Below are 20,031 nucleotides of genomic sequence, written 5' to 3'. Positions count from 1 at the left end.
GTAAAGTGTTACAAGTCGTATTTGATCATAGCCTCTCTAGATGTCTAGAGGTAGTGTGTCCGTGTTGGAATAATGAACTAGCTGTAATTCTTTTCATATGCAATTGTCTTATAATGACTATTCACAGTCCTATTCATAAAATATGAGTTTTTGAAAGTGGAAAATATGTTAAATTGGAACTCGCAACAACTGCCATTTTTATTCATCCATTTAGGCGAGCTTCAATACTGTGTCTTAACTCTGAAAGCTAAAAGGAAACGCTTGTTTCGCTCTGCCAAACAAAGTGAAATATAATACTTGTCAGGCTCCAAAGTTAGTTTGGGAAAAGATATTTAGATCCATGTCCGGTATGGACCGTTCTATTCTCGCCACAGCAAGAAAAATAAGCTTTTCTTTTTGAAAGCCAGGCTACCAATATGAAGCATCCTTTGACCATCCAATGACCTTGCAAAGGACCTATCGCAATACCGCTGAACTTTTTACCTTGTGCATCTCCATAACTCATGTGGTGTTTGTCTCTGCCTCTGTGGGATCCTTTTGTCTGAGCAGACATGGTGACAAGGTGGCAGGTTCCTATTATCGTGACGCACTTAGCCCAAGGATGGAGTAGATTCTCCATGGCTCAGGACTGCTCAGCTATTTCTTTCTCAGACTTTAATTACGAGATCACAAATAAATTCTACGTCCCTACCTCGCGGAATCTATGTCCCCCTAAAGAGAGCAGGCTTTGTATGAAGCAAGGGTAGAAGGAAATGTTAGACTGGCAGGTTTATATGTTCGATACATGGGTTTGTATTTAAACTTTGATTACTTTTATTTCAAAGGAGAATGTTGCAAAAACTACAGGTCTTTGAAAAATACTGTGTCCTTAAATATTTTCCTGTATAGCAGGTATAAAACTGGACAATTATGATATTTGACTAAGGGGGGAAGGACTGGCCTTCCACTTCTGTCTTTTAAATGCATTGTAGAGAAGGACTAGTGGGAGTTTATGAGGTGATAAATTTATTGAAGGATGGGCAGTAGGGTTTTACAGCTAGGGTAAAAAAGGTCAAAGCAGTAAGGTAAAGAGTTCAAGTCTAAACTTTATGGCTTGTGAAAAGACTACTGCTAGACAGCTTTTCAGTCAGAAGAAAATGAAAAATAAAGAATGAAGAAATCATTCTGTACAGTTTTTGTAGTATCCTCAAATTGTTTGTAAGTTGTAGTCCAGCATTTTGCTCCAGTGGCACAAAACCCTCTTGGGAGAAGATTTCCTTTCCCAACCTCTCTAAGTCATTCAGTTGTCATATCACTGAAGACACAATGGTTGAGATTTGACTTCAATTTATTCCTGTTCCTTCAGAGATAAGTTGGTGGCGAGGAGGTGACTGAAGACAAATGTAACTGTAGTGGGTGGGCTGATTTAAACTAGGAGAAAAAGAAATCAGTGCCAAACAGAGGGACCATAATTTCCCCTGGCACATTTGATGGGCTGCTGTATCATGGATTCAGAATTGGGTAGTAACAAGGACTAGAAAGAGAAAAAAAATAACCTCTAGAATGCAGAGAAAATCTGTACAAACAGTGAAAAAACAGGGCAGGGAAGGGATGCATCAGTGGCAGTGAGAGGTATAGGAAGATGCACAGGAAGCAATCTCTGCTTAAAAATTGACCCCAATATTGTTTCTGTTGCTAATCTGCCAGGAAAAAAAAAAATATCTCTTGTGTAACCTTTCCTAAACTGAAAGGCAGTGAGAAGTCTGAAGGTGTAGCAGGGCGGACACTGTTATACTGTACAATAAAGCAGGCCCTTTTTTGGCTTGGAGCAGAATAAGAAGTATATTCCCGCTATGTCCAGTATTTTTCAGTTTGTGTTGCTGTTATTTCTGCTGGGACCACTAACACCAGAAAGCCGATTCCTTTGTTAGTGGTTGTCTCACCAGACCTAAGATTTCTAGCACTATTATTCAAGGGCCCATATCCAGGATCATTTCTGTGTATCTGGAAATGTGCTGTGCCATAGGCTGAAACGTGGGATATTCCCAGCGAGTTTTCCTTTTATCTGCTTTGCCGATGTTTAGTGTAACTTGCACAAACATACACCAGCTCCTCATCCTGTTTAATTGTCAATAAGAGATTGTGAACGTAATGCTAAAATAGATTCACTCTTTTTAGTGAACTGAACGTGTACGTCCAGAGAAGCGCACAAGCATGTCGGTTATACCTGTGGGTATAGTGTCCCATGTTCCCGAATGCCCTTTTTTTCCAAGCCATCTTCCGGCAGCCTGTTTATTTTGTTTAGAAAGCAGCTCACGCGTTCTCTTGCCCGGAATTTCCTAAGCTTCTCGCTGCATTTCATACCTTGGAAAAATGGCTCGTTATCATTATCTTCATTGTCATTTTGATTTAACTTTGAGAGGGAGATGAAAGATGGAGACTTCCTCCGGCAGGAAACAAGGCCAGCGTCCGTTACAAGACACCCTTTTTTCCAAGGAGCAACGCTAGGTGTATTTCTCTCTCCTCTAAAAGTCACTTTGGATGATGGTTTGAGAATCATATTGAAGGAGGGTCTGTGTGCAGAGCTCCTAGCCGACCTCCTCTGGATGGGCTGTTTTTCTGACTGTGGTGACAAGAGACCTCAGGGACTTCTCTCTTCAGTAGACTCTCTATTTCGTTTCTGTTTACTTAGAGGGAATAGCCTGAGGGGCTACTGGAGAGAAAACATCTGTGGGAGATAATCTATAGAGTTATCTATCTATCACTCTTGTCGACCCTGTCTCCCTTGAGAGCAAGCTGAGAGACTTGTAATAAAAAGGCATCGCTGAAGAGGCTTTAGGGACAAATAAAGAGACATGTTAAGGGCCAGCTGAAAAAGGATAGAAGACATTATTAAAGCTCAATAGCCGTCTTATCAAAATCCAATAGGATAGGCATTTGGCAAAAGGCTTTAAATTTATTCTTTGACTTTCTCGAGAGCTTGAATTTATCCATTAACAAGAATGTACTGCACAGGGAGCGGGAGATGCTATCAGCTCCAGAAGAGTGGGATTCAATCTGGTGCTGCACAAAATACAACAACAAAAACTGAAGACAAAACCGATTTTTTCCCCTACTTCGGCTGACTTTGTACCTACATTGCAAATTCTAGAAGCTGGTAATACAACGGTGATGAGACTGTAAACCAAAAGTAATTTATGCAGCACAGTCATTTATCCCCTACTCCCAAATCCCATAGATCTTTTTTTAAAAAATGAAGGTACTGTTAGAAAACTGGGTGAGATTAGGAATCTTGACCTTTTAGAAAGCATCAAGCAGTAAACAAGAAACCTAGGTAGATGGAAAGCTTTTATTCCTAAAACAGAAGTAAAAACCAACTGATGTTTTGTTACTGCAGATGCAAAGCAGGATAGAGCCATAAATCTCTCCAGGTTTATTATTATATACAAAATGCTACAGGTCACAAGAACCATCTGATACTTCAGAAACACATTGTTCACACAAGATGATTGATTGATAATTATGATAATTTGCAAAATGATTATTTGGGTATTATAACCATAGTTTGTCCCACTGGATTGCTGTGAAGACATTTTCTATATCACGGGCCGTCAGAAATGGCCTCTGGCAACAAGGGATATGGAAAGGTCTGGTCGGTCTCTCCCAGTGGGATCTGTAGGACTGATGAATGATGACCCAGAGGAGTAAGAAATCAGACTTCAATAAGCAGTCAGGAAGGTAGTTAGAGAAGAGCAAGGGAACTGTTAACTGTCTTTTGTGGAGCAATTACGAGCTGGGCCATACACCCTCAGGCCCAAGCACAGTCTGTCATAATATTATACATGCAGAGAGAGATTGACCTAGAGATTTTAGCCTGAGCTGTTTAAAGTTCCTGGATTTGCGGTGCTTCGCACAAAATACGTTTGCATTTCTGCATTTAGTATGTATTACGAATATATTTATTATCTGTATCTAATAGAAGGTGTTCTGAGACTGTAAGTAAAGATTTTAAAATCCAAATTTCCATTATATTTCTTCATCTTCCGGTTCTGTGTATTGAAGAGCCAAACCCCCGGTTTTAGTGGTTTTAAAGCGGTCTTCATACTTGCTGAGGATTTACACTGTTAACCAGACTGAATTATTTTAAAAATATCACCTGCTTTTGTGTGCTTAAATTTAGCTTAAAAAAGGAGAGCGTGTTCTTATAAAATGTACCGGACTATGGAGAGCCCGAAGACAGCGCTGCGCAGTGACTGAACCGGAGGTTAATGATGCTTCGCAAAACCCTACGAGATTGTGTAGCAATACCCAGTTATCGCAGTTAAAGTCCGGTTTCAACATCAGCACTGCCTTGCAGTTACTATTTCAGAAAGAGCTTTAATTTGCTTGTTTTACAGGTTGTATCTTTATGAAATAAAGGTATGTTTAGCTGCCACAAACAGAGGCAGCTTGGAGTTGATTTTTATAATCTTTCCTTGAATGGACTTGCGTCATTCCAATAAGCCCTGGACAAAAGAGTGGACAGTTGTCTGAGAGTCTTTTTTATAACATTTCTCTCTTTCCATTGTTAGAGAGCTTCTAATAAAAGAACCAGGAGTCCATTAATTCAGTGAATGAACATATAGTAAAGTCAGTTCCCTCTTGAGAACAATAATGTTGCGGTCAGCTTAGGTTTCCATGGAAACTAAGTACTTCTAAGAAGTTTGCATCCTTGATTTTGCTGAAATGAAGCATGTAAAGTAAAAAAAAGGTGTACGGCTTGGCCAGAAAAGTCGGCGAAGAAAGTGATGGTTAAATTATTTTTGCAGGAATAATGTTGTATGTTTAATTTCTCTGATACAGATGTTTGGGCTTGATCGTATAGTGTGTGTGTGTATGATGAATGATTCCGTAAAGGGGTCTCTGGGGTTTTGAACCCATAAATCAGGCCGAGTTAACAGGACTAGCAGTGGTTAAGTTTGCTCTCCCCGTATCTCCAGTACATTCGAGTCAACTCGAGCCACGTGCATCACAACACGATGGAACGGCGTGCCTCGGCACAGGTCTCTCTCCGGCGGTACAGACGGTCAGGGTGGTTAATGGCCATTGACTGTGTTCGCTGTTGGCAAGTTCATGCAAGGCGTGGATACGGTGTGAACGCCTCATACAGTTTTAAATAAGTCCTTTCTGTAGATTAAGGTGGTTCTTTTCCTCCCTTCCACTCTAGGCGAGTTGACTCTTAAATCACTGCAGCCACCGGTATAAACCAAAGAGCAATGGCGTTGCTTTGTTCTTTTAGCACTAATTTATAACCTGCTGTCTTATTTTCTTGAATAAGTGAATTGCTGTAGCTGAGAGGGAAGTGTCCGAAATGTGTTGCTGAGCTATTTATACACATTGCTCCAAATGACACGCATCTCTGCTGAACAGTATCTCTTAAGATAAAAGCGTCCGCTTAACTTCAGGCATAGACAGTTATGAGAGGTCACCTTGCCTTCGTATAATGCGCCTCAGACATAAACACTCGATGGTGGCCTCAAGTTCTCAGCAAAACCAGCTACACTTTTTTGGGAGGGAGAAGGGTGGAGGTTCTTCCCTTGACAAAACAAACCAACCCACTGGCATCGGTTTCTATCGGTGATCTGCCGCATCTCTGAATAGGAAGCGTGAGTAGTAGAGTCAAGTCCAAATTGCTGTTTTATTTAACCGCTGTGCCCGACCAGTGGTCTGTGTGTGGGGGGGAAGCCAAAACCACTCCACTGGTCATTTATAATAAGTGTCAGAGTCATATTTCAGCGTCAGTGGAACCTCGTCTCATTAGGGCAGAAAGGGTAATTCATTAGCTAGCCAGTCAGAAATTCATTCTTTTTGTAAGTGGTTCAAAACATCCTCCGTTGGTGCGTATTTGTGGAAGAGCAGGGGCAAAGCCTCACGCCATTCCCGTTCTCGCCCTGCCGGGCGGCGGGGAGCTCACCTGGGGAGCTGCGTTTTCCGACGCTGGCTCGTGGCCGGCAAGGTCCGGCTGTTCCGTGGAACAATGCGAGTAAAGGAGACTTGCTAAGACATTTTGGCTGAGTAATCGGTTATGCCAGAGGCATATGCAAATTTAAGATCTATAAACTTTTTTATGGCTAAGAGCTTCCCAAATAGTGTGAAACCCACATATCCCTGTGAGTGAGCTCTCTCTGCTTGGTGCTTCTGAGAACGATCCACAAGCACACATTAACGGTTTTAACACTTTTCTCACAATCCTGCTTATCTCTGAGTGTACATATAATTAATGATCCCTTGTTGAAAAACCACATGTAACACCATATGTGAAATTAAAAGTGCTCTACATATGCGCTTATTCATTTGAATCAAGGTATGTTTTTAATTGTTTGCATACCTTTGAGCACACACTCTTTTTTTTCTGCTAACAAAATGAACTGCAAGCTGAAAGGCTGGCATTTACATACCGCCTGTAAGACGATTACTAGTGAAATAATATTCTGGATGATTAGGAGGTATTACAGCCTCTACTCAGTTTAAAAATGCCAGAATGCCCCAGAGATCCCCATGAATCTGCTGCCAGCCGGCCCCTGTCAGAGCTGAAGGCAGCACTGTCTGGAGCCCAAAATCAACTTCAGGAAGGTCATGTGAAAGAAAATCCTCAGTCATCAGGAAGCCCTTGGCCTCGTGGCCTTTCTGACATTTTCTGACAAACCTTAAATCACCAGAGTAGACAAAACATCACAAATTTTGGAATGATAGCCTCTGGGATTTCAAAACTGTATGTTAACTTCGAAGGTAACCCCCACCTCGGTCCGCTCTGCAATTCCTCCTCGGGTGCAGAGGGCGAGCGTGCCAGGAGGTATTCCTGGAATTACGTCTGGACTCAGAACCACACGTGGGATGGACCGGGAGCGCGAGAAGCCTGTAACCGATACCGCAGCGGAGGAGGGAGCTGCAAGCACGCGTGCGTGCGTGTGTTGCCGCCAGTTATTTACGCAGTACTGGGAATATACATCAGAGTTGTAAGAATAGATTGCACTGAGCAGGACAGGTTTCTGTTCCAGAGTGAAATTTGGAATCAGGATTTATTGTATACATTACATACATTATAGAAGCCAGATGGTTCTATTAATATAATCTGTAATCTTGAGGTGTGTGCAGTATTCGGTTAATCACATTGTGCCGCTATTAAAGAGAATATATATCAGGTAGGAGGCCTATTAGAGCTCGCTAGCTAAAAAGAAAAACCTGGACAGTAATTGGGGAGGAAAGAAAGTGGGGGGGGGGGGTGGTGAATAGCAGGGAGAGAGACTTGAAGTTGGCCCCTAGCACCTATGGTGTGGCTTTAAAAGGGAAAAAGAAAAGCCAAAAAGCAGGGAACCGGATGCCAGTGACCTATAATTAAATATATATATCATAGCGAAAACAAAAAATGCTTTTGTTCCTTTTTTTATTTTTTCCATATTCTTCTCTAGAAATATATCAGGGGTTTACCAAGCAGTAAAGCTATGACTGTTGTCCCATGCACGTTCCAGGAGCGCAGTATATTTTGATGATGCCAGTTAGATGGGGTTTTAGATTAGATGAGGTTTTTATGAGAATATAAAATATGTGTTCTGAAAAAAGCCCAAATTTATTTTTCATAGGGCAGTTTTGAGAGAAAAATAATTACTAGAAGTCAGCTATTCAGTGACGCTCAGCAGTACCTTCTCTACCCATGGAAATTTCAGCATGCGAAGGCAGCACTTCGTAAGCAAATGAAGCTCATTCCCTTTGCTCTGTGTAGCAGATACAGTAGCTGCATGAGTGCTCTCTGCTGACACCCGCAATACAAAACCAGACTTATTTGAGGGTAAGGCGGAGATTTTGGCTCCGCGTCTTAATAATTGTCCTCAATTCTTTTTTTACTGTTTCTTTCCACAACACCATGAGTTTTCAAAACTTTATTTCGAGTTGAGCCAAAAATATTTTGCTGAAACTGAACTGAGTTATACTTTCGGATTATTTCCTTTAGCTTCTGATAAATTTTAATTTCTGGAAATACTTTGCTTTAATAAAATTGTAACTTTTCAACAAAATAGTTTTGAGTTTGGAAATGTACAATCAATTCTAGTCTTAGCTTTAATTTATGTCTACAATAGCAGTGAGCATTTATGTAGTATTTAAACTGACGAGGACGTGCCAAGTCCAAAATGCCCTGCATGCTAATTCAGAGACACAAGAGCTTGCAGGGCTGGTTTTGTCCTTCCCAAGGAGGAGATAAAGCAGCAGTTGAGGAAACTGCAACACGTCCAAGACTCTACGCTGGCATCGTTCATTTCCAGAGCTACCAATTCAGTCAGCGTTAGTCCGTGCTTGCGGGGGTAGTCCCCGTTCCGCCCCGGGCTGCGAGCTACAGCTCACCACCCGCATTGCCTAGCTTCCAGAGAAGGAGGACGTAGCCTCTACTTGCATGAATCCACTTCTGCTTTCATGTTTGGCAGGTTTCGTGTGAGATTCAAGGGACCTACAGCTTTGGTCCTGCTAAAACAGGCAGACATGAGTGCTCTTTCGTGTGCGTGGGGATTTCTCGGAGCAATAGTGAGAAGAGGTATAAAGTCTGAAGAAGGCTAATGCTATTTATAATTGCCTCACCGTTCTTCAAGATGACCTACGAGTTGGTTACTTGATGGCAACTGGAATTCAGATACGTGTTTTATTTTTCTTCCTCCCGCTGGCTGATCAGCACTTTCTAAATTTAGCAGCTCATTACAGGACGTGGAGCTGGCGGGAGAGGAGCGCCGGAGGCGAGCCCCTGCGGGGCCTGGCCCAGCCGCGGGACGTGGCCTGGCTCCGGGGCAGCCGCGGGCGCGCCATCGCCCGCACCGCTCTGCGGCCCCTCCGCCGGCGCGTGAGCTGCTCTGCCGTTCATAAGGCCCGCTCTCGTTGCCTTTGCTTTTACCTTCGCTGAATTAGCAGTAACTTCTTCCTGACAGACACGTAACCCCAAGGACAAGATAATGGAAAAAATAGCGTGAAATGTGAACTTTATCCTTCCATCTTCAGTTAGGACTTGAGTAATTTTCACTGAACTTCCAGCTTTAGCTTGATGTTGTGAAGTGTTGAAAATCCCCTGATTAAATTCCTGAGCCGAGAAGAACGAACGTTATCTCTCCCTCAGCGCTGCATGGGGTTTTCTGGTGACAGTTTCTGTCCGGTCAGGCAGCTGTCGGGAGTTGAAGTCTGGTTACTTTTCTTCGAAATTTACAGTTCTGCGGGTACTATTTGACCAGCTGTTAAAGCACACAGACAGGAGGCACATTAAAAAAAAAAATAGTAGTAGTAGAGGAACCTAAATTAAGTGCTTAAATCCTTACTTGGCCACCCAAGTGATTGACTTATTTTTTTGTTCTTTTTTTTTTCCTCTTTATTCTAAAATACAACACAGAGGCATAGAACAGAGGTATAGAAAACTGTGGAATAGATTCTAAACTAGTTTATAAGCTTTCAAGTAAGTTTTCTTCCTGCTTGTATTTATGATTAATGTGTCCTATAACTAACTGAAATTAAGAAATGTTCTGTCGCATCGAGGCATGTTATCTCCGAATCTTTATGAGTTACCTGATTGTTTTAGGGGTTTGTTGCAATGAAAGCTGGCCTCGGAGAAGAGTGGGTTTAGCTTGCTGCTGAGCACGCTTCCAGATCCTTACCAATTCCTGCAGAGAGAGTTATGCATATCTGCTGTCAGACCATTTTAGGCCCTGGTTGATGCAATAATTCCTTCTGTTCCAGAAGACCTAAAGGAATTGTTTCTTTTAATTTCCACTGGAATCTCAGTCCTAAGCTTTAGCTTGCGTCACCCTGAAGACGACTTATACGTCGTCTTATACGTCTTCTTATACCTTCTTATTCTTATATGTCTTCCTTACATGCAGTCTGGAGGAAACTCTGGGAGTTTAAATAAATGCTATTGCATCAAGGTAGTTTTTATGATAGTGCTGAAGAGGTATTAGTCGTCTTTCTATAAAGAATTAAATTTTAAAATTAATCAAGAGGAATTTTCTTTTTTTGTATTTCCCCCTGCAATTACATATATGTCTTTATAAAACCAGACAAGTATCGACTTTCATTGTTCATTCACTTCCCTTAGTGTCCGATTAACTTTTTTCTCTTTCTATAGTTACACCCTTGCAGGTAGCTTGGGGCTACCTGCTGAGATACGCTGGCAAATTCAAGTAGTCTCTCACTCAGCTACCGCGTCCTTGGAATGGAGATTTGTCATTTTGTCATGGGAATCTTGAAAAAGGTGAATCCTGAAAAACTTTTGGCAAAGGTTCAGATATGATGGTGCCGGGCTGCTGTGTAAATCTATACACCAAGAAAAACACTGTCCGTCTTCCGAGACGCTCAGCTCCACGTCAGTCTGTCTCGAGTTACAATGGTCATTGTTCTGACATAATTCCTCTTCTGTTAGCTCATGTGCTTAATATGGGTGGTTGTTTCTCTTTTACCTTAATTCCTGTTAGGAACAGAGGTCTGGAGCAATCCTGTTGGGTTATTTTGTCCAATTTCCTACAATCGCATGCAGTAAGGTTGTACAAACTTTCATAATTAGGTTGTGCCCCCTTAAGTAAGATAATTTCTTTCAGGCTTTTTGTCTTCTGATGACTAGAACACGTCTTCTAAGTTCCAATGTAAATTTATTCCTGGCGGTTTATATTTGCTGGTCCTTTTGCCAATAAAAACTTCTAATTTGAATGGTATCCCATCTTCCAGTCCAGTTCTGATGTTCACCATATGCTTATTTGTTCTTTGCTTCGATAGGCTTACTGCAGAGAGCATCGTATCTCCTGCTAAGCGAACCTCAGTTTATCTGTACCGCCCTTGGGAAAAACTGGGCAATCCCGGGGTCCAGAAGCGTTAGGCTTTAAGATCAAACTCATCTTTGCAAGGGGTTGCTATCTTGGTACATGTCTAATGTCTACAGTAGAGCATCCAGCACAGCTCCCTCCTCGTCCTGAAGCTGGGGTGACTTCAGGCAAAGGACCTCACTTTTTGTGCCCAGATTGCTGTTCCCTCAGCTGTACGATGACTTTTATAACTTTAAATAATATTAATTAAATTTGAATTTAAATAACTTTAAATCCAAGAAAAAAAGCCAAAATATTATCAAGTAGACATTTTAATTATTATTATCCAGATAACGAGTTTTTTCAGAGCAATGAAGTCAGAAAAACAGGGTTTATTATTTAATCTTGGTATATGTCTATGTTATTTCTGAACCTAGACCAAGGCTTTAGCCATTTCTATATGAATGTTTGTGTTCTTGTGACTTAAAAGTGTTACACAGATGGAAGCTTGTAAAACGACCATGACCGTGAAAGCAGATTGTTCTGAGATGATTTTAAATGGCCCTTTTTGCTGTATGATAGGGAGGTTGGCAAACAAGTCACTGATGAATGTCAGAGTTTGCAGTCTGTTTGGTTTGGAAACTTGCTCAGAAGTTTGGATGCATCTCTGAAATTCATCAGAACCCCTTTGGTCTGAAAAAACGTTGATGAAAACCGTGCACATAGCATTTCTTTAAATTAATTTCTTCTAATTCCTCACACTAACTGGGCTGGAAATACCCAAGAAATAGGTTTCCTTGTTGTATTTTCTCCGTTCTGTTGGCAGTGTTAGCCAAAGCCTTGAAGTGTTAGAAGCTTATGTACATAAATAATGAGAAAATAAGCTAATGGATTTTTTTTCTTTTTCTCTGAAAGTTGAGAAATGCTTCAGAGCTGGACAAGGCTTTGAGTGTGTGTTTTCCTTCTTGCAGAGGTTTAGTGGAATTAAAGAGCAAGGACTTTTTCTTTTAGTATCTCTAGATGGATTGTTCCATAACAAAGGAGAGCCACGAACGTAGATATGGTTGGCATAACAATAGATTTGAGAAGAGGACTAGATAGTGAGTGGTAAATATTATGAACAACACACTCATGTGCCAGTGACTTACTCCAGAAAGGGAGGGATAACCAAGAACTGCCTGATGGCAGCACTGGTAGATTTGGCCCCCGCCTCAAAGTGCCGTCAGACGGATGCAGTCCTGCGCAGATCGATTTGAATGGCTGGAAACAATTGCTGTTACTGTGGTACTGTTATGCTAGAGGAGAACCCTTCATGTTTTTAGGCTTTGAAGAGCAAGAATGTGTTTTTCAGATATGTGGTTGATTTACTGGTTAGTGTCAGTCAGCAAATGTGCGGGACTCTCTTTGGGTAGGAAAAAAATTCTGTCAATCTCATTCACCGTATCATCCTGTATCTCTGCTTGTTCAGTTAGTCTTGTGCTTCTTGTATTCTTTTTCTGTGATGCTTAAATTATGTCAGACCCTGAATTCTAATAGCCATGTGTTTGGTCTTTCCCAGTTGTGAATAATCATGCCGCTCTCTTTGTATTTACACAGCCATGGTTTACCTTTGCTGGTAGCCCTTCTTCCCCTAGTTTGTTTTCACTCACATAAAACAGTTCACCTGCATTTACTGTGCTTACACAGCGCCCCCCCCTTTTCATGCTAACACAGCACATCAAATATTTGTTTGATTTTTTCTTTAAATGTCTACCTAAACGAATAACCGTTTCCTTTTTAAAAAAGAAAACAGCTGAGCATCTCAATTCATGGAGACAACTGCAATGCCAATATGGTGGCAGAGGGAAACCCTCTTTAAAAGGAACAGAAATACTTTAAATAAATAAATTCGGTCTGATTGTGCTTCTGCTGGAAAATCTCTTTAAGATAAGCAGATGTCATTCTGCAAAATAAGCAGCTGAAGCTAAAATTCATATTCTGCATTAAACTAAAGGGTGATCATCTGTATCACACATCCGTCAGAATACGGTGCAAAGAAGCCAGCCTTGTAGCAAGGAAGATTTGGGTTAGATGTTAAGAAAAATGAAATACTAGAATAGTTCAGTACCTGAGTAGACTCTCTAGGGAGGAGATAAAATATCTGCCACTGAAGGCTCTTAAGAGGTTTAGACAAACACCTGCCAGGCTGGACTAGATATACACAATCCTGCATTAGAATAAGGGAATAGCCTTGATAACTTCCTGCAATCCTTTCTAGCCTCACGCTTTTTTATGGTGCTTATAAGTTTATCTTGTTAATCAGTGTGAAAGCAAGCCGTGGAGTGGAGGAGGCACGGAGACGAGCCTGCCCTTTCCTCCTCTAGGTAGGCTGCACGTGCCAGCTGCGGCATACTGAAAAAAGTGAGTGAGGTGGGGGCAGTGAATGCTTTTCTTCTTATTTTAGACTTTTTTTGCTTTTCTTTAATGGTGCCTGGTAAGTTTTGTGCTCTTTGGTTTCAGTATTCCTTATCAGCCAAACATTTTTGTCCCATTTTCAAGTGGATTTGGTGCTCAGGAGAGCTGGCAGGTTAAGAGGAAGTTGATCTGAAAGGCTGAAAATTACCTCTTAAACTCCTATGTAGTCGAGTTTCCTACTATGGAAACTAGCTGATCCAGCTTCTAAAACACGTATTTATACACACCTGAATAGTAGGAAACCAGAGAAAAAGAAAAGAAAGCAGAAAAAAGGGCAACCCCCCCCCCAAACCTCCCAGTATTTGCAACTATAAGCCAGAGTTCTGAATTCATATAATAAGGAAAAACAAGGATGATAGAATATGGCACAACTGATGCAATAAAGGATAGCAAGTTAATGCTGAAATGCCTTATGCTTTTTACAAAGCAGATTTAAGGTGTCAAAATATTTTTCTGTTTCAACATGGAAGTTATTTGTCCTTGTGGCTGACATTGCTTAGTTTCTATGTATCGTTGCAATGGGTGGAAACATCCTTTAACTGCCAGACAGCACTTACCGATAAGCCAGCCAATTAATAATGTTGATTTGAAAAGCCCAAGAATAGGTGAGAAAGCAAAGTCCTTTGGTAAGTCATATTTGCACAGTATTAAGAGTCCCCTTTTACCTGATCTAGTAAACATGGTATTAGGAACTCTGTGCTATTGAAAAGCTGAGAGACTATAATGATACGTGTAACTGATAATTGCCACTCCTAACTATTCAGCACCCACTTACCATGCCTTTTGTACGTACATACCTTTGAAATAGACAGCTTATGGCACATGTATTTCTTTTTCCTAAATACTGGTGGGGTGATTTTTTTCTGATATATTGACCTGTTTTATCAAAGAAATAAATGTAGAGGAGGAATCGGTGTTTCCTCCGAAGTTGGTGGCCCTCAAATTGTAGACTTTACGTTGGGTCCGGACATGCAAACAACAACGCTCTGTTTGCTCAGCTGATGCCACAGTCTTCTTGTCCTGCATTCTTGTTGGCGCTCAAAAGACAAGATGAATACAGCTTCTGATGAAAACAAACAGTGATCTAAATCTATAAGCAAATGCAAAAGCAATTCACTGAGGTAACTGTAACTGATTCCACACAGCCACCGCGTGTTACCTTTGGTCTTTGGCACGAATCCACGGGTCTCAAGCAGCAGAAATGCTAAAGATGTAAGATACTGGCACACAGAACTAGTCTTAATCATGAGGGAGGCTTGATCAGAGAAGTTGTCAACTGGCAACAGAACGTACTCCATCATCTGTATCTTTGTACGTTCCTGTACTCTTAAAAAGGCATAGAAATGGAATTAATTAGAAGTAGATGAAGCTTTTCATTAAAGGGCTTATTTGTTGCCTGGGCGTATGTATAGGTATAGAAATGCGATTAGTTTGAGGCTGCCACTGGCAGTGTCAGAGACCAGGCATAACAGAGCTTAACCCTCACAAGAGCTGCACTGTCAGGCTGTAGAGTTTTGATCCCTTGGTGCGGGACGTGCGTTGTACCAGACGGACCGTTTCTACCCCTTAACTCTTTCCGTGGGGTAGCTTCCAGCAAGAGCCCTCCTGCTCTGGGAAAGTACATGCAGTGCCAGCTCTTTCCTTCCTGCAATAGACAGGGTTGAAAACAAGAAGTACGTCAAAGGCTTTCCTTAAAATACGCAAAATACATAAATTTGTCAGCTTTCAACAATCCCTTAAAGGTACGGCTGCGAGGATCACGCAGGGAAGGGACCTACTGAAGGGTCTGTGCATGTGTCATTGCCCTGTAGCTGTTTGGTGTGGGTGTCAGTGTGACTATAATACATACGGCATTAAAAATAAGTCTTTCAAAAGCGACAGGACTCAGGCGCTGTACAGTGCTGCTGCCTTCAGCAATCTAACATTATCAGTTGCTGCCTAAGGTCACACAGATGGTATTAGAACTTATCGGCATTTCTGGTCAGAGAGTGGACTTTGAATGCTGCTGCAATCTGTTTTAATGAGCGTCGCGTAGGCTTTGTGCTGTTACTCCGTTGTCTTCCCAGAGCTGCAGAGTGTGAAGAGGGCAGCGTTGCCTGACTGTAGCCTGTGCCAGTGTTTTACTTGTCCTGGTTGTGTGAGTGACCTCCGAGGTTCGGTATTTCTGCCCAGCGCACTGCATGTTGCTGCTCTTTAATGAAAGCGCTATTGGCTTAAGTGCCGTAGTGTAAGTATTCGACCGCACGGTTCACCACGGCCAACTTACTAATGCGCTGTGACTTCCCGGGAGAGAGTATCAATGTATGTGGCGCCTGTCACGTGAGAAAATGTTCACCAGCACCGGTCAGGGCTGGAACAAACCCACCCTTCATCGTCATAAATGTATATTATATATCTGTTCTTTCCCTTGAGAAAGTGCCTTCCTTCAGATGAAAAGAAATGCATTTCATATTTCAGCTGATAATGAGAAGTTAATAAAATCGGGATTTTGTGCAATGCAGGACCTCTGACATCTTAATCTTTAATAAAGAGACTTAAACTACCAGGAACTGCTGGTGCTGACTGGCACAGCCAGACTCAAGAAACACCAGGAGAGACTGGTCAAATGAACTGTTAAACTACTCTTCCTAATCCATCAGGAAGAAACAATAAGTGCTGGAAACATCTATTTACCATGCATCAATCACGCTTACCTAAGCAATTTCTAAGTAATTATACTTCTGTTATATAGTTCCTGAGATGACTGGCCTGAATGAGACATTTGCTTTATTAAAACAAAAAAATTTATTTTAGTTGACATATCAAATGTTTCACACTCTGACAAAGCAGTAATTTTTCTGGACGTGACCTCTACTAATTGTTGTGTTAAAATCCTATCTGGAATTCAGATAGCTACCTTTCCCCTTTAAAAGCTTGACAAAAGGAGGGTTTCAAAATTTTTAAGTGGTAGAGATCATCTCCTGTTGAATTTTGCTAAGCCAGTAAAAAAAGTATTTGGACCAGCTCGCCAAGATGGGACCTATGGGAAGGCAATATTTTGGGGGTAGAGAAATAATGCTTTGTCTTTGCTGCAGTAGCAGCTTATCGCCGCCTTCCTTTTCCTTCTTGCTTTCTTGCTTTTCTCCAAAGGCATCCATGTGGGTGCAGGGAGAGATGCGCTTCTGTAAGAGAGACTGGTGGTCGCCAGAGCAAGTTGTAGGCATCTAGCTGTTCTTGTTCCAGGTTCTGAAGGTTTTAAAGTTTCGCTGAGGTTTTTCCTGACCAATATAATATTCTAGACTAATAGATGAAGAGGAGCAATTTGTATCTCCATTTTATACAGCTATACAAATATAGTATTGTGTGTCTTGCTGACCTTGGATGTTTGAACATTGTGGAGTTATAAAAACATATATGTGTGTGTGTGTTTTACAAACCCATCATTGTGTGGGGCTTTGAAATGTCGTTTTCTAATCCACTCGGAGAAAGGGGAGGGATGGAGTCTTTGTCAGTATCCAAGCAATTAGGATAATTAAAAAAGAAAGCTTATTGGGTAAACATGCTCTTAGATTGTGACCTCTTAATTAATGGACTACAGGGAGAAATTACAGCAGTGGCAAGATAATTAACACATGCATTTAAAAAGAACTGTTAGACAAGGGTATTAGAGGATAGTAAGACACAGATTTGAATCACCGAAGGACTATGGAGGTGAACAAACACGGTTGAACGAGACAAGATTTGCATGTGTGAGTGCCCCAGCACGCAAGGGGAACAGCTTAGGTTAACTTTGTTATCACACGTAGGCGGCTCTTTTAGGAGTACGTTCCCTTCAGCGAAGTATTTTAAAAGTCCATGCAGACTTTTGTACGGTCTCCACGGAGGAGAATTCTTCCACGGAACGCGTTGCCATTTCTAGTGATTCTGAATCTTGCTGGGAGAGTGTCGGAAATCCTCTTGCTCTCGCTGCTGTGAACGCTGACAGCCGCCCGTCAGCGCCAGGGCGCGGCACCCAGCAGAACGGTTCGGGCTGGGGGGAGTCACGGGAAGCACCCGAGCAAGGCTGCTTTGCCGCACCTTGCACGCACCTCTCTGCTTTTGTTGCTCTTGCGAATTCCTACAATTCCAGTAAATATTTTGGAAACTGTATCGGTCATTAAAACAAACAAACAAACAAAACTCCAAACCTTTAGGAACCAGACTGTTACGTTTAGAAGTGTTCTGTATTTCCAGGAGACAAAGAGGAAATGATTCTATGAAATCTTGTCGCCTCAAACTTCCTATGCTTTAAGAGATCTTCAGCTTTGTAACATCACAGACACACGTCTATTTTTCTCTCCCTTCACCTCCATGCTGAGACATCTATTTAAATTGAAACTTCGAATTAATTAATGAAGAAAATAGAGCAGATTCTTAAAAACTCCCTCCACGCTTTTTCACAGGCACCTGTGTGGGTGTGTGCCAGGGCTCCACAGCCGGCCCGCAGGACCCAGGCTGGCACAGGACTCCCCAGTGCCGTCCCCGGGGCACGGAGGAGGAGGGGCTCCACTCACACCCAGAGCGTGGGAATTTCACAGGTTTTTGGTACACCCGAACACGGTCACTGAAAAGGAGCCAACTATGATACTCTTGGCTGTAGGAAGCACTTAGGAAAGTGTGGAAGATTGTGAGGATAAACATTAGCATATTGCTAATGAACCCGCTAAAATAGCGTCGTGAAGAAGCAGTCTGCTAGGAAAGGGATCTTGGGAGATCTTCCTTAAAAAGTATAGCTTGTGCTGAAGGGAAATTTGAGGTCACTTCCCTGCCCTAGGTAAAATCAGCCCATGACTGGGTTCTGCTAAATCATCACTGCTGAAAGCAACGTGAAGCCACCTTTTTCAGATGTCCCAAACTGAACGTGGTCCCTCTTTATCAGTACAGTCGGTGGGTCTGACTGACCCTTACCTCTGCCCCAGTTACCGAAGTCGGGCCCTCTGCGGTGGTCTGAGCCTCGCGAGAGGGAACGTGGCTCTGCGAGACACCCGCTAATTTGCATCCCCCAAGAGAAGCCGTGAGCCTAATGAACAGGGCACGAGTTGATCCATAGATGTCATCCCGTGTGATTTCTGGGATACCTCAGCCATCGGCAGTTAAAGCCGACCCCTCGGAAAGACGGATGAGCAATAAACAATCCGCTTTCCTCCTGCGGCTCCGGGGAGCTCGAGGAAAGCGGTGCACTGTTTGTTCGCATCTGAACAGCATCGGGAGGAAAAGCTCACGCCCTCAGAGCTAAGGTCTGTCTGATGGAGCATCGTGAGCCTCACAGGGACCGGTACCAGTGTCCCGGGAGGAGTACCAACCCGTGTCAGGTATGTGACGACAGCTCACAGAATTGTCCAGGGCCCACACTAAAGCTTGCCCAAACTGCAGCCGGCCTGCAAACGAGGTCTGAACTTTGGGTGGCATGTGGGTGGTTTGTCTGCAGGGAGTCTCTCGTATACGTGGGATACGTGACAAAGCAGCTTTCTGTATTCTTTAATCATTAAATCTCCTAAACTCTCATTTATAAAAAGAACAAACAGCAGAAAAGTCTAAAACTGAAATGATTTGTGTTGGGAGATCAAACCTCATGTTATAAATGTATACACGAGCCAAAGCCGAATGATTATGTACAGTTCAAGAACATGTGATTTGCATAAGTCCCCACTCCTCACAGTATCACGGGGAACAAAGAGATGCTCTGCCAAGCCAACATTTCACATATCCAGCCGAGCACTTATCCCAAATCCCACCCACTTCTTGGTAAGTCTTAGTATTGCTGCTTTTGTCTGTATATAAATGTCCCTGTTCAGTACAGGCAGTGTTCATCCTACCTGGAACATTAAAGATGCATGCAGACAAAAAAAAAAAAAAAAAAAAAAGAGCTTTATGAATGTTTGATTAGTGACTTGGGCCCCAAATTTTTAACTAATTGAGTACATTAAATAGTATGTCTCTGAAAGACTAATACAAGACACTTTTCAAAGCTTCTTTAATAAAAATTCTATTTGGGATTTGACCATAATGGCTATCCTTGCTTGCCAAAACATGACTTCTTAGCAGGTGACTTTCATCAAGTACATCTGAAATAGTACCTAAATGAATTAGCAATAAAATGGACTTAGGCCTAGCAGTAGGAGCCTCCATTAATCTTGGGTTAATCACTAAAGAGATGCCATTCACTTTTCTTAAGAAGTCACATTTTTCTCCCCTTGCTGGCGACCAGATTTCATAAAGTAACATATTTCTAATGAAAGGGCTCTGCTTGAATTAAAACCCTGAAGGTTTATGCAGATTTTAGTTTTGATTACTGCTGGCATGGGCTCTTAGCAGACTCCGGAAGGTAGGTCCGCAGTGAAAGAGTCCCAGCATGCAGTTCATAATATTCTTTGAAATAAAATAGTGCACTTGTACTTAGTGGCTTTAATCAGCTCTGACTTTTGATAGTCAAACAATAGCTAATTACAGTAACACCTGCCTTCTAAGTCATGTCATGTAGGTTATTGCCAACAAGAGACCTTGTATCTTAGCTGCATGATTATTATAGAGTCTAAAACCTATCTGTTAAAAAAAGAGGGGGGAGAGAAGAACTGAGTTTGGTAGCCATTATACGTATTTTGATTGTCTGATGCATTTCTGGCTTTTCTGCTTGCAGTTTGCTGTGTTTGAAAGGCAAAGTGTTGGTGTTTATGGCCGGATTAGGGATCTGGGTCTCAAGGAAAAGGAACGTTTTTGCAGCTCTTGCTTTTCTGTGAAGCAACAATAGATAATGCCGAATGTATACGTTTCTCAACGT

At 42.0% G+C, this 20,031-nt stretch overlaps 1 protein-coding gene across 3 annotated transcripts in view; it reads left to right on the top strand.

The window, feature by feature from the left end:
• Positions 1–20,031, top strand: part of PRDM16 (PR/SET domain 16) — a 344,075-nt gene that overhangs the window by 178,064 nt on the left and 145,980 nt on the right. The gene's annotated exons all lie outside the window — the stretch shown is intronic.

This window comes from Phalacrocorax carbo, chromosome 20 (genome assembly GCF_963921805.1).
Source record: "Phalacrocorax carbo chromosome 20, bPhaCar2.1, whole genome shotgun sequence".
Taxonomy (NCBI): Eukaryota; Metazoa; Chordata; class Aves; order Suliformes; family Phalacrocoracidae; genus Phalacrocorax; species Phalacrocorax carbo.
The sequence above is the reverse complement of the archived record's forward strand: the minus strand, read 5'-3'. Positions and strand labels throughout refer to the sequence as shown.